The sequence below is a fragment of the Bos indicus genome, chromosome 9, assembly GCF_029378745.1.
Source record: "Bos indicus isolate NIAB-ARS_2022 breed Sahiwal x Tharparkar chromosome 9, NIAB-ARS_B.indTharparkar_mat_pri_1.0, whole genome shotgun sequence".
NCBI classification, from domain to species: Eukaryota; Metazoa; Chordata; class Mammalia; order Artiodactyla; family Bovidae; genus Bos; species Bos indicus.
This window is the reverse complement of record NC_091768.1, coordinates 32,523,595-32,539,207: the sequence shown is the minus strand read 5'-3', so window position 1 is coordinate 32,539,207 and position 15,613 is coordinate 32,523,595. Positions and strand designations below refer to the sequence as shown.

The 15,613-nt window shown below is 42.0% G+C and overlaps 1 protein-coding gene and 1 long non-coding RNA gene across 5 annotated transcripts in view; one reads left to right on the top strand and one right to left on the bottom strand.

Annotated features, from left to right (window-relative positions):
- CEP85L (centrosomal protein 85 like) overlaps window positions 1–7,962 on the bottom strand; it is a 206,046-nt gene extending 198,084 nt beyond the window's left edge. For all 3 annotated transcript variants that reach the window (XM_070795914.1, XM_070795911.1, XM_070795912.1), the window contains exon 1: window positions 7,855–7,962. The gene's annotated coding sequence lies outside the window, so the exon portion shown is untranslated. The remainder of the gene's footprint in view (window positions 1–7,854) is intronic.
- Window positions 1–15,613, top strand: part of LOC109563784 (uncharacterized) — an 81,668-nt gene that overhangs the window by 51,241 nt on the left and 14,814 nt on the right. The window contains exon 1 of one of the 2 annotated variants that reach the window (XR_002181400.2): window positions 6,535–6,972. The exons of the other annotated variant lie outside the window; for it this stretch is intronic. This is a non-coding gene — a long non-coding RNA (uncharacterized lncRNA). Of the gene's footprint in view, window positions 1–6,534; window positions 6,973–15,613 lie in introns of those variants that run through there. 2 annotated transcript variants of the gene reach the window in all.

The following is a 15,613-nucleotide window of genomic DNA, read 5'->3' as shown; positions in this document are numbered from 1 at the left end:
AGGGGATGACAGAGGATGAGATGGCTGGATGGCATCACCGACTCGATGGACAAGAGTTTGGGTGAACTCTGGGAGTTGGTGATGGACAGGGAGGCCTGCTGCTGCTGCTGCTAAGTCACTTCAGTCGTGTCCGACTCTGTGCGACCCCATAGACAGCAGCCCACCAGGCTCCCCAGTCCCTGGGATTCTCCAGGCAAGAACACTGGAGTGGGTTGCCATTTCTTTCTCCAATGCATAAAAGTGAAAAGTGAAAGTGAAGTTGCTCAGTCGTGTCCGACCCTCAGCGACCCCATGGACTGCAGCCTACCAGGCTCCTCCATCCAGGGAGGCCTGGCCTGCTGCAATTCATAGGGTCGCAAAGAGTCGGACACGACTGAGCGACTGAACTGAACTTAACTGATACTATATAATAAAATAGATAACTAATGAGAACCTACTCTGTAGCACAGGGAACTCTACTCAGTGCTCTGTGGTGACCTAAATGGAAAGGAAATCTAAAAAAGAGGAGATAAAAGTATACAGTGACAGAGGATGAGATGGTTGGATGGCATCACCAACTCAATGGACATGAGTTTGAGCAAACTCCAGGAGATAGTGAAGGACAGGGAAGACCGGCATGCTGCATTTCATGGGGATGCAAAGAGTTGGACATGACTTAGCAACTGAACAACACCAACAAAGTATATGTATGGCTGATTCACTTTGCTGTACAGTAGAAACTAATGCACTATTAGAGGAATCAAAGACAGAATTAGAAGTTTTCTAGCCTGGTTTAAAGTATATATCCAATTCTCTTGGTTGGTTGGTCCTGATGTAGTGGTCCAAAAGCCAAAAAGTTATTTTTGGGTCATTCTACAGAGGATGAGATGGCTGGATGGCATCATTGACTCAATGGATGTGAGTCTGAGTGAACTCTGGGAGTTGGTGATGGACAGGGAGGCCTGGCGTGCTGCGATTCATGGGGTCGCAAAGAGTCGGACACGACTGAGTGACTGAACTGAACTGAACTGAAGGATTCATGAAAGTGAAATTGTTAGTCGCTCAGTCATGTCCAACTCTTTGCCACCCAGTGGACTGTAGCTCTCCAGGCTCTTGTGTCCATGGGAGTCTCCAGACAAGAACACAAGGGAATGGGTCGCCATTCCCATCTGCAGGGGATCTTCCCAACCCAGGGATTGCACCCAGGTCTCCCACATTGCAGGCAGATTCTTTACCATCTGAACTAACACATAAGGATTCATACCTATTATAAAATGTAACAAAAAATATTCCTAGAGCCACCCTACCTCCCAGCTCATATTTCGAATAGAATCAGGCTCAGGTGGTTTGAACTCTGTTCCAGGAACCATGCAGCCAATCCACCCTGTTGTGACCTGTAACACCAGGGAAGAGCCAGATTTTAAGCCAAGAGTTCCCTGCACTGGGGGATTTTATCCTTCCAGTTGCTGGCTGCTTCCACTGCAGATGTTTCTTTACCCTTTGGTTATTTTCACCTTTCTTTCAGATCTCTTTATTCCCAAATGATTTTTATTCATAGTCTTCTGGTGTTTAAGTACCTATCACATCCATTTTCATGCTTTTCCTTTGCTGTGTTATTTTTCATTCTCCTCTAAGCCCTCCCTCGCTGCCACATCTGCTTTCCTCCCTTTCATTTTTTCCACATTCATTTATTCCACGCCATCCCAGCTGCTTTCCTTTGTTCAGTTCAGAACATTGGCCAGAAGCTTCCCTGTTGCTAAGTAACAACCTCACCCCCACACACTCTTTTCCACTCTCAGCTCATTTCTTCTGCTGCTTTTAAAAGTGCATGGGTCAAAGGGGCTCTCAAAGAACATGAAGGTGCTTCGTTCTTCTCTTCATACCCAGGGCATGCACACCCGTCCGCACTGGCCTCCTCTTACTAGATTTTGGCTTCTTGTTTTATCTGTTATCCGTTGGATTCCTGGGTTGGGAAGATCCGCTGGAGAAGAGATAGGTTACCCACTCCAGTATTCTAGGGCTTCCCTTGTGGCTCAGCTGGTAAAGAATCTGCCTGCAATGCGGGAGACCTGGGTTTGATCCTGGGTTGGGAAGATTCCCTGAAGAAGGGAAAGGCTACCCACTCCAGTATCCTGGCCTGGAGAATTCCATGGACTGTATAGTCTGTGGGGGTCACAAAGAGTCAGACACGACTGAGTGACTTTCACTTTCACTTTATCTGTTAATTTGCCCCAGGCTGTGAGATAACATAACACAGCAAAAACCATCCCTTTGAGCTAAGACAATTTATAGATGGGAGAAGGGATATAGTGCCTGCTAAAGGGAGCACAAAATAGAAAATATTTAGACTAAACATGTAACTAAATGTTACATGGCATGGCCTGGGCTCATCAAATCCAGGTTTTAAGAACTTTCCATTAGGGATCAAGATAGCCAGCAAGTCCCTTTTACAGACCTTTATCTTGTTGAGTTTTGAGGAAGTTACCAATGGCATGTTGAGTCTGGTTTGCACAAAATAAAAGATGAAAAGAACACAAGAGCTCATTAGGCAGTTTTTCAAATCTCAGTCCTTTTCCAAACATCAATCTGACATGACATTTGTACCAAGGCATAACTGGAATTGTGTCAGCAGCCCTTCACAGCATGCTCTTAAGACATTCCAAGTCTTCTGGCACATTTTAATACTTTAATGGCAATGGTACCTCCATATGTCCAAACACTAGGACCAAGTAACAGAGATACCAGGACCTTGAAAAAAAATCCTCTTTTCCCCCTTGCAATGCCATAAATAATTTCCCTCCCTGGTGTGAATTCCTTCTCTCTCCTTGTGCATTGATGCAATGCCTGGGAAGCCTTCCCTGATAACCCTGCCCCACGTTGTTGCTCTCGGTCCTTTGCCCACTGTCACCACTGAGCTAACTGGGGGGTATTCGGGGTGCTTTGTCTGTAAGCACCACAGCCTTTCACTCGCTGTGTGTCCTTACTCCTCAGGTACAGCTCTCTGTGAGGGATGAACTCAGAGCCTGTGTGTAATGTATACTTGATCAGTTGCCTTATGTTTAGTCGTAGAACACAGGTACTCTGTCAAGGGAGTTGTTTTCTTAGTTTTATTTTCTAGAGAAGAGAAAGAGCGATCATTTTCTTTGTATTAAAGCCCAAATTTATCAGCACTCAAAGTACCAGCAATGAAACTTATATATTTGCATCACTATCCAGATTTGCAGACTGAGCATTTCAGTAGAGAAAATTTTCAAGAGCCTTGTTTTGGCTTGTTGGTTGATAATCTGAAAGTAGAATCCCCACGAGCCTAAAATCCACTCCAAAATATTCTAAGAATGCCTGACCAGAACTGGAATTGGCAAGCTACTATGATTTTCCTTCTAGAATGAAGCCCCTTTGGGATACTATATCTTCTGAAAGGTTCAGAAAATTTTAATATGATTTTAGTTTTTATTTTAGGGTAATCTCAACTCATGAAATATATATATTTGAACATCCTGGAATTTTTGATTTATATACTGATTAAACAACTGAAAATTACACATAATTTTTACTACTCTTCAATATTCTCTCTTTTAACCCTCTTCTATCCAACTTGAGGTAGCAGTCAACACCACATGTCATATTAATTTCTTTTCTTCACATCTCCACATGTTTAGTTCCTTTATCCCCTTCTGCTCCACTTCATCACTGTTATCTATCATCCCACAGTATCTCCTGTGACTGAACACTGGTGCTCTGTCCCCATGTACAAGGACAGGGAATGGGAAAGGAGAAGAAGGATGTTGAGAGAGTTCACTTTAAAAAATATACATATCATTGTAGTATAGTTGCTTTACGGTGTTGTAAAGTTAGTTTCTGTACAGTTACTGTACAGTTAGTTTCTGCTGTACAGCAAAGCGAATCAGCCACGTGTATACATATATCACCTCTTTTTTGGATTTTCTTCCCATTTACGTCACCACAGAGCACGGAGTCGAGTTCCCTGTGCTCTACGGTAGGTTCTCACTAGTTGTCTATTTTGTACACGGTTAGTGTATATATGTCAATCTCAACCTTCCAGTTCATCCCACCAGCCTGCCTTCCCCCTTGGCGTCCATACATTTGTTCTTTACACCTGTGTCTCTGTTTTCGCTTTGCAAGTAAGATGATTTGTGCCAGTTTTCCAGATTCCATATATATGTGTTAATATACGATATTTGTTTTTCTCTTTCTGACTTCCTTCACTCTGTATGAGTCTCTAGGTCCATTCCTTGTCTCTGTAAATGACACAATTTCATTCCTTTTTATAGTTGAGTAATAGCTCATATCTTTTAATTCCTCATTCTCTTTATTTTAATAAGGAAACACCATAAGACATAAAACTACTCCTTTTCATTAAACTTGATTTTTAATTACGACAAACAATACTCTGATAAGATGCATTGCGTATATTTTTGTGTACATATCTTGCAGGAGATGCGGGTTTGATTCCTGGTTCAGGGAGCTCCCCTGGAGAAGGGAATGGATACTCCAGTACTCTTGCCTGGGGAACCCCATGGACAGAGAAGCTTGGAGAACTATGGTCTGTGTGGCCACAGAGAGTCGGATGTGACTGGGTGGCTAAGCACACACGCACGAGGTGTTTCCAAGGACACAGACCTAGAATTGGAATTTCAGGGGGAAAGGGCTTTATATTGTTGTTTTATATATCTTGAAATAAATATAAACTTTTATGTGTCGAGATGGACAAAGTATATAAAAAGTTAATTCACAAAACAGCAATAAATGACCAACAAACACATTAAAGATACTCAAACTTTTACTAGCAGGAAAAGAAAAATTAAACAATGGGATATTACTTTATAGCTATTGAACTGTCAAACATTAAAAAACAATAAAACCTATTACTGAGGGCAATACGGGAGTAAATTGCCTTAGCTTTTCTTGGAAAGCAATCTAGCAACATCTATTAAAACTAAAATTATATATAGAGTTAGACCAACAAACTCATTCTTAGAATCCAACCCATAAAAAGAAAAGACCAAAAGGTTAGAATATATAAACAAAGATGCTTTGGGCAATATTCATTTTTTTCTACAAATACTTGCCAAGTGCTATGTTGCCATCACTTCAGAAATGAATAAGACACAGGCCCTGCCCTCAAGGTATTCATAGCCAAGACAGCTAAGTACCCAAGCAGTTGGAGTTCACAAGAGAGGTGCTGAGGAAGCAATTCAGGCCTGAGATGGAGGGCTGCAAAAACTTCACTGAAAAGTGCACTCACATAACTTGGTAAAATATAGCCTGTTCCTAAGGCCTTGGATTAAGTTGCATGATCCAGGAGAGCTGAAAAGGATAAAGATAACTGGACATGGGGAAACATAACCCTAAATTGGACGTGAAACAAAAGTCACAGGTAATCTAATTTTTCTAATGGCAGGGGAGACAGAATATGAGGTACACAATGGAAAAAGGACTTCCTTGTTGTGATAGAATCAAAAGAGTCTATGATTAAATGGTAGCCAGAAACATTGTATTGTTCTATGCCTGGTACAGAGTACACTCTTGAAAGGTATTTGTTGACCCAACAAAGATGGGAAGAGAATGTAAAAATGTTTAGCTCAGTGGTGATCATTTTGGAATGTACAGAATATCGAATCTATGTTGTATATTAGAAAGTAAGATGATGTTGTGAGTCAGTTATACTTCAAAACCAAACAAACAAACTCAAAGAAAAAGAGACCAGATTGGTGATTACCAGAGTTGGGGGGAAAGGAGGAAGGGGATGGGAAATTGGATGAAGGTGGTCAAAGGGTACAACCTCCAGCTATAAGATAAGTAAGTACTAGAGATGCAATGTGCCACATGGTAAATATAATTAACACTGCTGAAAGATATATACAAAAGTCCTGAAGAGAGTAAATCCTGAGTTCTCATCATAAGGATTTTTTTTCTTTTATTGAATCTGTATGAGATAACTGATGTTCACTAAATTTGTGATTATCATTTCATGATGTATGTAGATCAAATCATCATGTTGTATACCTAAAACTCATACAGTGCTGTGTGTCAATTATATCTCAATAAAACTGGAAGAAAAAAGTGAGATATTAGAGTAAGTGTTTAAAATGAAAATGTAATTATTTTACCCTCTTTAATTTAACAAATATACATAAAAGGGTTTAGCTCGGGGCTTCCCTTGGTGGCTCAGTGGTAAAGAATCCACTGCCAATGCAGGAGACAGTGGGTTTGATCCCTGATCTGGGAGGATCCCACATGTGGCAGAGTAACTAAGCCTGCGCACCTCAGCTACTCAGCCTGTGCACTAGAGCCTGGAAGCCACCACTGAAGTCTGTGCACCCTACAGTCCATGCTCCAGAACAAGGGCAGCCTCTCCAATGAGAAGCCCATCACCCCAACTGGAGAGTAGCTCCCCGCTCATCACAACCAGAGAAAAGCCCTCACAGCAACGAAGACCCAGCACAGCCAAAAATAAAAATAAATGAATACATAAGAGGGTTAAAGAGATCAAAGTCAACTGAACTGAACTGAAAAATGTTTAGCTCAGATAAACTTAGATTTAGTCAATGATTTCACCTATTTATTAATCAGACTTTTCCTTAAATAGATTTTCCTTCTTCTCTCTCTCCCTTCCTCCTCTCTTTCCTTCCATCCTTCCATTCTTTCACCATTTTTCAGAAGGAAAGACTCCAGCCAAATTGAAATTCTAAATCCTGTTAACCTCAGTTTGACCCTGTTATTTCACCATCTAACAATGAGATAAAATCATCAGCTCTTAAATCACGAAACTTCAATGCCAAAACCATGTTGAGCAATTTCTAAAGGATAAGTTTTTTTTCCATAGGAAAAGAACATCTAACATGAGGAACGAACAATCTAGACAGACAGTTCATTAGAAGCTCATTATGACAACCAAGATAATGCCAGTCACGACTTCAAGAAGGAGCCTCCAGACTGTGGAGAAATAGAAGCAACACATCCAGAAAGCAGGTACATTTTCTCCCTCATGACTGTCATTAAAGGAAAAGACACGTACATGGATTCAGCTGGAAAGCCAGGACCTCCATGGAATCATGCAAACATTTCCAGGATCCAAGTCCTGCTTGGCAAGGCTCCCATATCAACAGTGAAACAACTGCATAGCAACCCACATATGCCCATCTCTCACCCTTACTGCTTGTCTAGGGAAAACACCCCTACTATTCGCTGTCTGCTCCATAAATTTTGTCAAACAGGAGTCGAGTCTATACGCCAAGTTGAGAGCGACACAGGCTGGCATTTCCCAGCACATGCTGTTCACCACGTGGGTTTCTGGAGCACTGCCTCTCGGCTTCAGAAGCACTAGAGTCCCCCTCTCCTCCCCCATTTCCTCTCACAAAGACAACACACAATAACCCTTAGCACATGTGTATGTGTGTGTGTGAGAGAGAGTTCCCAACTGGCCAAGTACCTTTGCATCTGGTGACCTGTGTTATGAATATCAGGAAAGAGCTTCCAGTTTTATTTATTTTTTTTTGCATTCTCAGGAGTACACAGAGTCCACAGTAAGAGCAGAATAACAGCCTCTAAAACAAAGAAAACCCACTCTAAATGTGGCTCTGCTAGACCCATTCACCATCTGTTTATTCCTCTGCTTATATCAGGGACTCCAGGAAAGGCACCAACATGCAAACCCAGACCAGAGTACTTTTCCTCTTTCCAAGAGGGTGTTTCCTTGAACTTTCCCATCTGCCTCTGGGTAAGATGTAGAAAATATTACTTATAAAATAAGACTAGCAAATGACTCACAGTGAGTAAAAATAAATCAGGGTGCAATTTGCCATCTCGAAGAGAAATAAGGTAAAACGCTCCACAATTGGAGATGCAACTCACTTTTTCAAACCTCCTCAAGGAACCTCTTCAAACGGTAGGCAGGAAATGGGTATGTGCAGGGGTTCAGTTCTGCTCAAGAACACTCAAGTGACAGCCTCATCATACATATTCATGAGCGGCAACCTGAGCTCCGGTGTGAAACCACAGCGCAACCGTGCTTCCTGCACACACTTCACAGCCCACACTGCCAGGAAACGCTGTAACGCGGAAGAGACCAAGGGCCTTGGTTTCTAACACGGTTCAGAATGACAAGTGTTCATTGCCGCCTTAACCCACACATTTGACTGAATTTTCTTCGTCTCCTTATGACAGCTCAAGAAGTATCCATCTGCCAGGATGCATTTTAGAGCCCTCATTGTGCAAATGTGAATTTCAAGGCTTTGTCTAATAAGCAAAAAGGAATAAGGTTATTTATTTTCAGTAGAGCCTTGGGCATTTATTATTAATACTCTAATGGAGAAATAGGTCAGTAGAGCATACACAGGAAGGTAATTATCCTCCACACACTGCTGCTTTTCTCAACAGATTTTCTACAGCAAAATACCCAATAGTCAGCTTCACCTGGCAGAAAATATGAACCAAGGGCTTTGTTCCAGTGCAGTTTGGAGAGGCATATACTGGATTTTTCATTCAGTCAACAAACAGCAATTGAGAGTTAATGAACACTGTTCTAAACACGTGGAAAACTGCAATGAACAAATGAGATAAAAGTTCTTCCATCATGAAGCTGTGACAGTTTATTGCCATGTTCTAGAGAGAAAGAACATCTTGCTGTGTCCCTGTCATAGAAGATTCTGGAACTTTTAGTTCAATGTCTTTCAAATGCCATTGATGACCCTGTGGATGAAGAAGTTAGTATATGTGTCCATGTATGCTGTGTGAAAGAGAGAAGAAAAGAAACAAGAAAAGAGACCAACACTGAAACACAGAATAAACCAAGACAGAACTATTTTTTTTTTAAGTAATAGGTTTACTTTTATGATCTAGTGAAAACATAAAAGACAGTAATACTGAGAAACAAAAAGAGACCCAAAGGGACACTGGAACAGATGGGGGGACCTGCTCTTCTTTGTGTTTTGAAGATACAAAATATCAACGCTCCCTGACAATCTAGAAATCTGACATCAGATCCCCCAAACTTCATAATGATGTTTTAAACTAGATAAGCTGATTCTCAAGTAAGAGGAAAAATCTGGGTTGCGGGGAATGGTAAGCCCTATAAAATAGTGAAATACAAAGCTTCAATAACTAAGACTACAGTACTAATTCATAAGTACACAGACAGAACAATGGAACTGAAAGAATGCCCAGAAAGAGTTCCAAATGCATATGGGAAGGCAGTGTCTAATCAACACGGCTCATTCCTCAGGGCTCTGCCTGCCTCACCACCGTTGTCAGCCACACTGCTGGTCCTGTGCCTCTTTCTCATTAGTAAGAGGCCCAGTGCTAACCAGAAGCCCCTGGCACAGAACGGCTCAGGATTAGGAAAGAGTGCAGGATTTAGATGGTAAGAAGCCGAGTAACCATTCTGTTCTACCGCTTGTGGTTTGATGAACTTGAATTTGGAATTTAAGTGCACTGGGCTTTGGTTTCATTGTCAATAATGCGAAAAATAACAAAATCTATATCAAAGAATCATTGTGAGGGTAAAATAAACTCATACATATGAATCTACCTAACAAATTCTGGTACTGAAAAAAATGAAAATATCCTAGTTGAATAGCTTAGTAGGCACCTTAACTCTGGGTTGATTGTTTAACAACTTGTCTGTCTGTGGACAGAAATTGCTTTCTAAAAATCTCAAATCTCTCTTTGCTACACAACATTAAATAAATCAGTTTTGGAATAAAGAAAGAATTATCTTTAGACTCAATGATTTCCTTACAGAAAAAATTCTTTACAAAGGAGATATATTTTTCAATGGGTCAATTCACTCCAGTCAAAGAAATTTTGTTACATAGCACATGCAAGGACAATTTGATTTCAAAGTTTGTAAGGAAAGGATGGAATTTTCCAAAATGTTCCTTTACTAAGATGGGACCAGTGGAAACCTGACTTGTGTGTAGGGACTGCCCAACGCCCAGTCCCTTTACACAAGAAGCTGGAACAATTTATGTAGAAGGTAGAAATACAAACACAATGGCACATAAAATTTTAATTCAGCGTTTCATTGTATTGTGTATCAGTGCTAAGTGATAAGAAGATAATGAAGAAAGTTGTGGGGATGAAAACATGGAAACCACGTATTCTCTAGTCTTGAACACTGTTTGAAAGGGACCAAGTGGCATCCCTTGGTGGGAAGTGCCAGGCTGAACGGTCTATGGGTCCATCCGAGGTGGACGGGGTTGAAGGGAAGGACAGTAAGGGGTCTGATGAGCACAGTAAGGGCCTTTTAAGACAGTACGTTGAGTCCTGAGGTGATAGAACACTTGCGGCAGAACTGTAATGTAATTTGGTCAGGCAAATGATGAAACTGCTTGTTTCTGGACAGGATGGTGTGTATAAGAAAGGAACTAAAAGTGGGAGATTAAAAACTATTCCCCACGTCTAGATGCAATGCTTCAGTCCAACCTAGCCTGTGCCCATGGGAATGGAGACAGCGCATGGCTTCAAAAAGCCCTGTAGAGCAAGGATGCTTATAACTGGTGATTGCCTGGACAAAATGATAGAAAGAGAAAAATTTGACCAAGTTAGGAACATAGAAAGCTGGCAGGAGAATGGAGCCACTGACAATACTGGGGAGCTTCTGATCGGATGAAGGCTCTTAAGGAGAACAGGGAGGGAAATAAGCTGATTTTAATTGTGTTAAGTGTAGGTGGCATTCAACCAACAAGTGACCTGAATCAGAAAAAGAAGTCAAAACTCTAAATATAAAAATTTCAGAATTCTTAGCAGAAGAATATTGTGCTGTTTTTTCATCATGAGGCTAAATGTTTTGTTCCCTATTATACATGCACAAAAAGTCATGACTATCGCTGACCTATATCTTGTCTAAGGAAAATGTATCTGTTACAGATACCAATAAAAGAGTCTTTCCTCCCACTCCCTCCTCGGTAGAAAAAATTGCAGAGGAACATGTTTTTGGCAATCTTGCTGAGAGAGGAAACAATTCACGCAACATCACCACCTCCACCATCTGTCTTGCTCCCAAGTTCACCAGCTGCTAGATTAATGCATTTCCTATAAGTCATCATTTTGGTCCTCTCTGGGACACTGGTCAATAAGTAGGTGAGATGTTTCTAGGTCACTGTGTGGACTCTGACATGAATGTCAGTGTTGGGGCCAGAGCTGGCTCTGATGGAGATTCAGGCTGTTTACTGTCAGTGTGTGTCACAACATTACATAAGAAAACTGACATCATTATTTCATCATTCATACCTTGTTTTATGATAGCTGGATTATGATTATTCTTGCAACTCACCAGGTTTGATTTTGAATAATCTTCAGCTGTTCCCTCACCCCAAGACAAGTTCTCATTTGAGAATTTTTAAAAGAACATATTTGTAAACATTTTAAACAACAGAACTTTACTTATCCTAATGAGAACCTACATAGGAAATAGGTGATTGTTATGAAGGTCTCTCTCATCCCATTTAATATTTCAGCAATTAATGGGAAATATGTCATTCTTTATGAACCTCTGAGGTGTCCATGGAGATGAAAGCAAATCCAAAAGAGAACCTAGCCTCTGCTGAGCACCAGTGGAAGAGTATGGCTGCCCAGTGGGACTGCACGAGTGAACACTATGTGTGATCTGATGTGCTTTTAGATATAGGAGCACACCCCGTGAGACACAGAAGCACAGGCCTTGGGGTCAGACAGACCTGGGTCTGAATCCTGCTGTATCATCAACAGGTTATTAGCCTCAAGACTCTGCTTAAATATCTATGAAATGGATATAACACTGTTCTTGAAATGTTGTTACAGGAGGAAAATGAGGCAATGTGTATGAACAGCTAGAACAGTACCTAATGTATAGTGAGTGCTCAAAAATGGTAGGTAATAATAATAATTAATATGTACTAATAATTGTTATTATAGTAGTGACAACAATAATAATTACCTTACTTTATAGAGTATAATCACCATACTTTATAGAGTAATTAAGAAAGCAGCCTGTTGGTAATAAGTTCACCTTTGTCTAGTTTGACCTGAAATAGCATTTCTAGCTCTCCAGCAGGCAAAGAGTTAAGGAATCAAAATGCCACCCAGGGTATGTTGTTGTTCAGTCCCTCAGTCATGTCCAGTTTCTTTACCACCCCATGGACTGCAGCACGCCAGACCTCCCTGTCCTTCACCATCTCCCAGAGCTTGCTCAAACTCACGTCTATTGAGTCAGTGATGCCATGCAACCATCTCATCTTCTGTCACCCCTCGTTCTCCTCCTGCCTTCAATCTATCCCAGCATCAGGGTTTTTCCCAATGAGTCAGCTTTTCACATCAGGTGGCCAAAGTATTGGAGCTTCAGCTTCAGCATCAGTCCTTCCAATGAATATTCAGGATTGATTTCCTTTAGGATTGACTGGTTTGATCTCCTTGCAGTCCAAGGGACACTCAAGAGTCTTCTCCAACACCATGGCTCAAAAAGATCAATTCTTCAATGCTTAGTCTTCTTATAGTCCAACTCTTACATCCATACATGACTACTGGTAAAATCATAGCTTTGACTAGATGGACCTTTGTCTCTTCTTTTTAATACACTGTCTAGGTTTGTCATAGTTTTCCTTCCAAGGAGTAAGCATCTTTTAATTTCATGGCTGCAGTCACCATCTGCAGTGATTTTGGAGCCCCCCCAAAATAAAGTCTGTCACTGTTTCCTGTTTCTCCAGCTATTTGTCATGAAGTGATGGGACTGGATCTTCATTTTTTGAATGTTGAGTTTTAAACCAGCTTTTTCACTCTCCCCTTCACCTTCATCAAGAGGCTTTTTAGTTCCTCTTCACTTTCTGCCATAAGGGTGATGTCATCTGTGTATCTGAGGTTATATGACCCCTCAGTATTTACCTTGAGCAGAGTAGCTACGATTTTAGTTAGAAGATCTTGCCAGTAAATTAAGCTCTCTTCCTTCTGTCAGGATTGTGGAACCTTCTATAGAATAGACATTGTTTTAAGAATCTCCAGAGAAACAGATTCCATAACTTCCCTCAATAACCTGTTTTAGTGTTTAGCCACTGTTTCCCTTGGTAAATCTTCAGAATTCACCTAAATCCTTTGTGCTCTAGTTTTAGTCTGATCATCTCACATTTAACTCAGATATTACTGATAATCATATTGGTACTGAACCAAGTGACAGCTAGAAATATATACATATGTGCTAACATGAGCATTCAGTGTCAGCCTTATCAAGCACGATGAGTTAACATGCAGAAGACTGCTGCACCATGAACGTGATTAGAAACACTCCAGCAGTGTTTGCTTAAAGTCACAGCCCAAGTTCTTCCTCAACAGTTATCACACACAGACTCATGTGACATGAATTAGAGTGAGCAGCATTTAAAAGAATCCCCAGATGAAAGGAACCGTCCTCCGAATTGTGTCTGCCGAGTGTACTGCACCCCAGAGCATTGGTTCACTCTCTAGAAGCTGCCCCTTCCCACCCACCTTCTGAGAGGCCTCAGCCTTTTGCATTGTGTCCAGGATTAATCTAACAGCCACAAAAACAACAACCCCCTGAAGCCAGCATTAGGGTGTACCTTTAACTGTCAGAGAAGTTCCAGCCTGGGGGCCACTGCTTTGCTCAGTGGATTAGGAAAGCAGTGCTAAAGGGGGACTCCAGGGACTTCCCAGGCGGCACAGTGGTAAAGAGTCCACCTGCCAAGCCGGAGACACAGAGACCTGGGCTTGATCCCTGAGTCGGGAAGCTCCCCTGGAGAAGGAAATGGCAACCCACTTAAGTATTCTTGCCTGGAGAATGCCCTGGACAGAGGAGCTTGGTGGGCTACAGTCCATGGAGTCACAGAGAGTTGGACACAACTGAGTGGCTAAACAACCACAACAAAAGAACACTCAAGCTGGATGACAGCATCTGCCTGGGTGCCTTCCTTGCAGAAACAGGCGAGCCGCCCAAGACCCTGAACACTTGACATTTAGACTCAGAGTTCCCGAAGAGTGTTCCCTGCACCCTCCTCAAGGTGATAAAAATATTCAGAAAATATGGGTTGACCGTGAACTAAGGAAGCATAAAGCTTTAGTTGTGTGGGTTCCATCCAAAACCATAGCTACACCTAACTCACATTCATGATTTTGTGTTGTGTGGACCATAGTTCCCTGGACTGCTCCAAGACCCACTTCCCTCTTCTGTGTAACAAGATTAATAATATCTCCCCCACATCTAGTGATTCCTTAAAACAGCTGCCAGAAAGAGCTTCAGGATCCCACCAATCTGGATCGCACTCCTGACTTCCTACCATACTCTTCTTTGGGAGACTCATAAAAACTGTTAGTTTATTAAGCTCATCAATTCCTGAAGGAAAGGCTTCTGCTTAATTTTACTTAATCTAAAGTGACAGACTTTATTTTCTTGGTCTCCAAAATCACTGCAGATGGTGACTGTAGCCATGAAATTAAAAGTCACTTGCTCCTTGGAAGAAAAGTTATGACAAACCTAGACAGTGTATTCATAACTTTTCTTCCAAGAAGCAAGTGACTTTTAATTTCATGGCTAGTCACCATCTGCAGTGATTTTGGAGACCGAGAAAATAAAGTCTGACAAACCTAGACAGTGTATTCGGAGAAGGCAATGGCACCCCACGTCAGTACTCTTGCCTGGAAATTCCCATGGATGGAGGAGCCTGGTGGGCTGCAGTCCATGGGGTCGCTAAGAGTTGGACACAACTGAGCAACTTCCCTTTCACTTTTCACTTTCATGCATTGGAGAAGGAAATGGCAGCCCACTCCAGTGTTCTTGCCTAGAGAATCCCAGCGATGGGGGAGCTTGGTGGGCTTCCATCTATGGGGTCGCATAGAGTCAGACACGACGGAAGTGACTTAGCAGCAGCAGTAGCAGACAGCGTATTAAAAAGCAGAGACATCACTTTGCCAACAAAGGTCTGTCTAGTCAAAGCTATGATTTTTCCAGTAGTCATGTACAGATGTGAGAGTTGAGCCATAAAGAAGTCTGAGCATTGAAGAACTGATGCTTTCAAACTGTGATGCTGGATAAGACTCTTGAGAGTCCCTTGGACAGCAAGGAGGTCAAATCAGTCAAACCTAAAGGAAATAAACCCTGAATATTCAATGGAAAGACGGATGTTGAAACTGAAGCTCCAATACTTTGGTCACCTGATGTGAAGAGCTGACTCATTGGAAAAGACTGATGCTGGGAAAGATTGAGGGCAGGAGGAAAGCGGGGCGACAGAGGATGAGATGGTTGAATGGCATCACCAGCTCAACTGACATGAGTTTGAGAAAGCTCTGGGAGATGGTGAAGAACAGGCAAGTCTGGCGTGGTGCAGTCCATGGGATCGCAAAGGGTTGGACACGACTGAGCAACTGACAACAATGTTTCCTCAAGTGGGTATGACATCTCCCTTACCTAGGGGCCAGCCTGCCCCAGGGAGAGAGATGACAGGTGAGAGAGTTTGCAGCAGTCCTCATGTCAGCTGGACCCCTCTGGAGGTCTGCATGCCTCTTTGCAGTCCCCATGTCTCCAGACATTCTTTCCCTAAAGGGGTAGGTGAGCGGGACTCCAGAGTCCCCACTTCAGCTCCCCAGACCTTCCGTGTAAGTGGCTGTCTTTTCCAGAGTTTTCACGTCAGGG